The sequence below is a fragment of the Pollicipes pollicipes genome, unplaced genomic scaffold (genome assembly GCF_011947565.3).
Source record: "Pollicipes pollicipes isolate AB1234 unplaced genomic scaffold, Ppol_2.1 Scaffold_4881;HRSCAF=5763_pilon_pilon_pilon, whole genome shotgun sequence".
NCBI classification, from domain to species: domain Eukaryota; kingdom Metazoa; phylum Arthropoda; class Thecostraca; order Pollicipedomorpha; family Pollicipedidae; genus Pollicipes; species Pollicipes pollicipes.
In genome coordinates, this window is record NW_023596576.1 from 29454385 (window position 1) to 29461900 (window position 7516).

A 7516-nucleotide genomic window follows, 5' to 3' on the forward strand; every position below is an offset into this window, starting at 1 on the left:
ACACACACACACACACACACACACACACACACACACACACACACACACACACACACACACACACGCGCGCGCATATATATATATATATATATATATATATATATATATATATATATATGCAGATCATCAGTATATATATATATATATATATATATATACATGTATTTATACATCTATTATTTCCTAGCATGCACGCCTGCAATCTCAAGTGTAAAAACATCGGCGCGTGGCGTTGCAGTCTTCGTAAGCCGCGCGTTGACATCTGCAGGCATGCGGGCAATAACGACCACATATCGAAACGTCCTTTCGAAGACTTTATGAAAGGAATTCGAACCGTTCAATGCTACCTTTCGCTGTAGATTTCTTAAGAGCAGTTTTTCAGGTCGATGGTTCAGGTGAACGGACCAGCAGTTTCAACACCGCATGCGGTAAGGTCTAGATAGGCCCCGCGCCATCGACGAGAAATGTTCAACCCAACATCGTTTTCGGCATTGTATGATCAGCTTGCTACAAAACCGCACAGCCAGATAGCCTCGAAATCTTAAATGAGGATCCAAGCAGTCCTCATGACTGACCGCGGTTATTAATCCTAGCCCCGATTCACCTTTAATAATGCGGACTGGGAGGGATGTCGGTACAAACCCCCTCTGCTGACTGCAACTAAAGGAAGGTAGCCTCACACGGAAAACACCAGTGGATTTGTCTCAACGAAACCTCACGACTTGTAATAAGTTTATGCTGCTGGGTCAATAGTTGACTCCACTAGGCCAGTTCTAAGGTCAAATCTTCCTGAAAATCGAACAACCTCAGCTTTAAACCGCTTAGAAACTGTTTAACTGTGTTCCTTGTTTAAATATGAGTACAGTATTATGTAGCTGTATGTGTTTTGAGCAGCCATTTATGACGTAACAGATTGCCGGCCGCGAGCGATCCTCGGACTCGTCGGTCGCGGCCCACCGCCCTCGTCGGCCGTGAAGCGCCGTGCAGTGCTCCTAAAACACAATCGCTTTTCAAAAGCCAGAAGGGCTAGAAACACGTTTGTGGTGTTGGTGCCATTGCACAAAATACCAGAGAAACACCCTCAGAAACCCTTTGGGGGAGAAGCAGTTACCCCCCCCCCCCCCTCTATCAGGGCAGCGGGTTGGATTGGGTCTTCCACCCTTGGAACATATTGTAAAAACATAATCTGGCCAATTATCGGGTCCTGTCATTTAAATTCATAGCACTTGGGAGAGGAATAGCATCACCAGCATGATGTCATGAGCAAATTAATGTTTTTTGTATTTTCTATTATAGATTACGCGGTCAACATTTCAGATCAGCACTAGACTTACTTCGTCTTTTAGCATCCCCATATGACATACCTTGCATATACGATGCGTATTTCTAGGGTCTTCGACGATCCTAAAGCACGCAGGACGGCAATCATCATTTTAAAGTTCATGGTACTCGCGGCTGATTGTTAGGCTTTGCACACCGTATGCAAACTGCAAAGGAAGCCTTTCAAAATGTTAAAACAGCCCTGTTCCACACGTAAGTAAAATCGCTTGTATTATTAAGATATTGCATAATAGTATTAGGATCAAGACATTAATGCACCACTGTTAGCATCCTAGCCGTAAAAAATCGAATGCGTTGATTTTAACATTTATGTCTCATTGGCTCCAATAAAGCGTTCAAAGTTAATTATTCTACGCTGTGTTTTTGTGCAACTACCCCATGGAAAAACTGGAGAGGTGTAGTTTAAGTGACAAAAAACTAAAATTGTGAAACAGGAGCTTAGGAACTGAACGAATTATCATGCCAAGCTCTTCCCATGAAAGCAAACCAAAAATGGTTTGATGCATTGAGCTCTATGCATTGATGTGGCTATTTACTGTATCTTTTTTGTGAGCACAGAAGAGGCGAACATAGTTAAATGCACCAAAAAGTGCGCTGGCTGGTTGGTAATGCGCTTGAGGAAAGGAAGACTTAGACTGCAAATTGCGTAGGATGTTTACCATGATGTTTACAATGTTCCATTCAGCATGCAATGGCTGGTTTAAGAAAGCGTTTCATATTGATTACCGAACAACATCTGCACCATACGTTGAAACAGCTGATCAAAGACAGCAGTCGGGGGTTGTCATTCAACATCATCTTTTGATGGCCTCCAGGCAATGAATGAATGCAATACTGTACATTATATTCCTGTCTTATTGGTGCCAATAAAATATTTGACACCTTCTTCTACCATGCGTTTCTGTTCCACTCTGCAGTGAAAAACTGGAGAGGCTCATTTGAAATTCTTAAGACCATAAAACATTCTGCAACATGAGTATAAAAATTCGAAACAGCATTATGCTGTGCTCTTACCACGGGTGTCCATTTGTACTATTTTGTGAAGGACCTAGCCGCCCAATGTTGAGTTTGGCCCCACGTTTGCTTGGGTTCCCAATGTTTTTGGCTGAAATGCTACAAAAACACGTGGGTAAAAGATGGCCACAACGAAACAGACTACCTTATTTCATATTTCTGCGTTGTGGCGTTTCGTAGTACTCTCATGACGAAAGGTCATGAGTGCTCTCACCACCAGATACAAATTGTAACAGCTGAGCGAATAAACAATGCAATAAACTGCATATATCTAGGGCCATAAGACACGCAATGGTTTGTGAGGTCAAAATGACAAGCTCTGGAATATGGGGATGACCTAAGTCCTTCATAGCGAACACCGTCCCCGTTCCCCACAACGACAATGCGTGCCACCTCCTATGACCGCTAAAGAAGAGCGCCTTCGGCGCCCAAAGGTAGCCTTTAAAGAGCATCTTCAATTGCCAAGCGGAAGCGCTTCCAGTGTCTGCTGCGTGGATCATTTCTGCACGTCAACGGATTTTCAGTCAATGCCATGCAGGGTGTGGAAGATTCAAACACAAGTTGCGTTTTGCGCTACCTAATGCAAGAAGTTGGATATGGTTGCTTTGCATTACGGAAATAACATGCAATCAGATAACTTAAGAATAACCTCACAACTGAGTTCGTCACACAACATAAATGTGTGTGTGGAGAAAAGCAGACACTTTAAACTGACAGATAAATATGCAAAAACAGCACGAGAAACGGCCAGAATACGAGCATACAACTACAATTGGTTCAACAAATCCCTCCAGCACCGCCACGTCGCCAGTCACCTCTCGAGATATTTAAGTACTACAAGTAAGTGCTAAGGTGACAATTTCTCTCTGCTAGTTTGGCAGCCCCATAAAGTCATACAAACGTTCCATGACGCAATTAACACGCGCCCGGGTGGCCGGTTGAATACCCTTTGCTCGGGTGGGGGTCAATTTGAAACCCCGCCCTTGAGATCTCAGGAACTAAAAGGGCTGGTGACACCAAATTCACAGCGTGTTTACCTATGCGTGAACTCACTTAGGTCAAACTTTGGGGTTCGTAGGCATTTGGATCGGTCAAATAAGGCCGAACGAAGTCAAAAGCCACGCTGGTCCCCAACGGGTCCCTAGAATCTAGATAATCTATCTAGTTCTATATAAAATCTAGATCTAGTTCTAACTAAAAAGTCACTGGTGCTCATATAAGGCCATTTACCTTGTTTGACCATTTAAAGGTCATGCTGAACAAAATCATACAAGACTGTTTTGAGTTTTGCATTTGACTAAGCGATTGAGATTACACTGGGCAGTATGCTCTTAAAACAAAATGTTAACCTGAGTCATTTTAGGTCAGTGATCTATCCTGACCTTTAAGAAGCTCATGGAAGATGTACAATGCGGTTCCTGTTATCAATAAATTCGAAATAATCACCAGAAACTTCCCCATACAGCAAGCCCTAGAGTAGTAAAACACATTGGTTTTGACCTTGGTCTGACTTTCATACCTGACCCTAAGTCAATGTAAATTGTTCATTCAAATGCTGTGTTGCCTATGCAAGCATGTCGGAGATGTATGGCTTCGTCTAACACTCCGTTGTTGGGTCAGATTGAACGAATCCCTAGAAATTGCCTTCGCTGAAACCATTACCTGACTTTGGCCTGCAATAGATCAGCGACCCTACAAGGCACATCTGAATGTTTGATGCCAGACAATTTGTCATTCAATTGTCCACAGCTACGCCACGATTGGCGTGGCTAGTTCGCGTCGTTCGGAATTTATCCCGGAAAATATTTCGGGTCGACTTTATTTAACCCCCAACCAAATACATGTTAAACAATGACGCACTGAAGAACGTATTTGCTCAATAGACGGCTTGTACTATCAAGAGCAGTCTTTTCCGATTACAAATATACCAATAGCTATAAGAGAACTTATTTAGTCATATCTCATGTTTGCTTTAGTATCGTCAAATGCGAAGTATTTCCGTATACGCGCACGTACTTTTTCCAAGCATACTTTTGTCATAAAACCCTCGTTTCGGTGGCGGTTGATGGCAGGTTTCCAACATTACTATTGCCTCCCACGGCAGTATACGACTTGGCAATGAAACAATTGGCTAGTCATGCAATTGGCTAATTGATGCCGTTGTGCCTTATTTCGAAACTGCAACAGTTAACCCAGGCTGTTGTCATCCCAATGCCTCTATACGTGTTCGCACGACTCAACCGAATGATGTCACTGGAGGTGCACTTTCATGGTCTTTTACAACTTCCCTTTCGGTGAAAGTGAAGCGTTCTGTGGTTTTATGGACATTTTCAGTCTTTGTTTTATCAACTCCAGTGCCTTTTTAATTGTAAACTTATACCCTTCCATGCAGATTCCGCAGTGAATCAATGGGCCGCTATGGCGGATTGCACCACTTTTAAGCAGCTTTGCCGATAATTCAATCGATGGCTATGGGCAACGGCATGACGCTTTAACACAAAGCCTTGGCTTTAACGCAGAAGCAAGCAAGGCTTTCTAAAGCAAGGGTGGTTGACGGACCTAAGGGCGATTGAGGGCTGAATAGTGAGTGGAAATTGCATTACGCATTGAAAATATTGTTGGAAGTCCTTTTGCGAATCTTCAATCATTTCATCGCGGCGAAAGCTGGTATTTATTATGTAGTGTGTTGTAGGTGTAGTGCGGTCACTATCTCTGAAGCAGGTAAAAACGGTGGAATATTTTGAAGAGGATGTGGAGGGGGAAATGACTCGAGTTGTACCTGTGATTGTACGGTAAGGATTTGTACCTCGTTCCTCTCCATGCACCGTCAAAGAGCAGTTGCTTAATGCTCGGAAGTTCAATGCCCTGGGCACCAAAGTTGGAGGGGGAGGGTCTCCCCTCCGATCCGCCACCCACAGGAAGAACCACTGGTGCCCTGGCTCCCGGTTGGCGGTTTGTATTTAGGAAACAGCGGAGCATTGCTATTTGAATTTTAAACTCTGAATTTTCTACCATTTGTATGTGTAAAATGTCATGCCATGTATAAATTGAACCAAATACAGCGCCAGTGGCGCACGCAGAAAGAGAGAGGCTACAAGGGGCACAGGCCCTCCCCTCCTTAGGTTCCGGCCTCCGAGGGTCCAGGAGGGGCCACCGGCCGACGACCAAGGACCCTGTCGGAGGGCCTAAGGGCACGGCCAAACGGGATTTTCTTCAGGGGCCCGACCCGCGGGGACGAGCCCTCAGATGACAGTCAGCGGAGTCCTGGCACTGGCACTAGCGCTGGCACTGGCACTGGCACCTGAGTATGGCACCACCAGTGCCGTGCAGTTGTTGCCGTGCTGGTATGTGCATGAGGGCCCACTCTCAAAACGAACAGCGACCAAGCTGGGGCCCCTGCATCTATCAGCGGTCTACAGTGCTTGTCAGTCCTGTCTGAGAGTCCTGTGTTGGCAAGGGGTCCCGAGTCTACCAAGAGCAGCGTTCAATGAGGTCCGGAGACGGGCCCGCGGGCTCGCCGAAACCCACAATCAATAACCTGATCGGGGGCCACGAGGGCCCGAAGGGCTGGCTGTAGGTCACACAAAGGGTCACGGCCCGTAGAACTGCGACCTGAAACATTAGACATCGGGCTTCTCATACCGTTTGAGGATCCCTGAACATTGCAACACCAAACAGTTGGCTACGCGTCGGTCTGAACCCTGGTATCCCATTTCCCAAGGAAGTATAAGGCCGGGGCCCATGATTTGCATTGGTTTGGGTGCCTGAAACAATGATTGGGCCCCGGTGTCGGTCATAGGTCCACAGAGCGTAATAGTGGGCCATATGTCGGTAAGTGTCCCCGAGTCCGCCACGGGCTTTGTTTGAGGAGGCCGAAAAGGGGGCCAATGCCCCATCGGGACCAAAGATCAAGGGCCCGATTGGAAAGCCGAAGAGGTCATAGGGCCAGAAAGGTTCACCGTAGGTTGCAGTAAGAAAGCACCCCGCCCGTTGGGCCGTGACTTTCAAGGCCAGTCAAAGGGCCACTGCATCGGTTGGGGATCCGTGGGATCCTCTCATACTAGCGTTTGGGCGCTCAGCCCCAATTTGTGCCAGTCCAGTTCTAAAGTGATTGGAGTGGCCGGATGGGTCCATATTGAAATAGAGAGGGCTTGGGCACGCCTCTGGTGCATGTGCTGGGTATTTAACAACTAACAGATATGGCGATGGATAAAGCCGCGTGCTGTTCGGTTCTCTAACAGCCAGCCCTCCGCGTCGTGCGTTTTTCACTGTTGGAGCTTTTGTCATCCTCAGGCCTGGATTTATCACCGGGACGCTAGTATGCCCATCTGACTTTCGGCGTATGAGTCGCATGCCCAGCACCGAACTAACCGTCTGAACTGGTCTCGGGGATCGCTTGCCCACTGCACCAGGTGTGCCAGCTCCTACAGAATACGCGGGACCTGCAGCACGTCCAGACCGAGGGTGTCTTCGGCCGGCGACAACTGCGTCAATCAACTTAGCAACTCAGCCTGCATCGACTGGCCGAGGGTCGAAGGAGGGGTTTGATGTCGCCAGTACTGTCGCACTACGCTCCATCTCCCGGGAGACCTATGCCAGTCATGTCATGAACATGCCCTGTCTTCAAACAGCACGCTATCAAGGTGGATGCGTGGTTTCCAAGTTTCAGTTCGTGTGTGTGTGTGTGTGTGTGTGTGTGTGTGTGTGTGTGTGTGTGTGTGTGTGTGTGTGTGTGTGTGTGTGTGTGTTTGTGTGTGTGTATGTGTGTGTGTGTGTGTGTGTGTGTGTGTGTGTGTGTGTGTGTGTGTGTGTGTGTGTGTGTGTGTGTGTGTGTGTGTGTGTGTGTGTGTGTGTGTGTGTGTGTGCTTGTAAACCCTCCTAAGTGGGGACCGAAGTCCGCTACACTCACGCAATGTGAGGACCGTTTTCAAGGTGGGGACCAAAAATCGGTCCCTATTTTGCAAACCAATTGGAAAACGCTAATTTCGTCCAGATGTCAGTCTGGTATCAATCCCTTAGAGGTCCCGACATGGTAGGTTTTATCCCTCAAGTGTATGTTTTGTGGTCACGTGACTTAGATCGATTTACACAAATCCGCTGGAGAAGTTTCTCGCCTTTCGACTGAAATGTGTGACGGCATCGTTGAGTAGAGGTGTGCTGG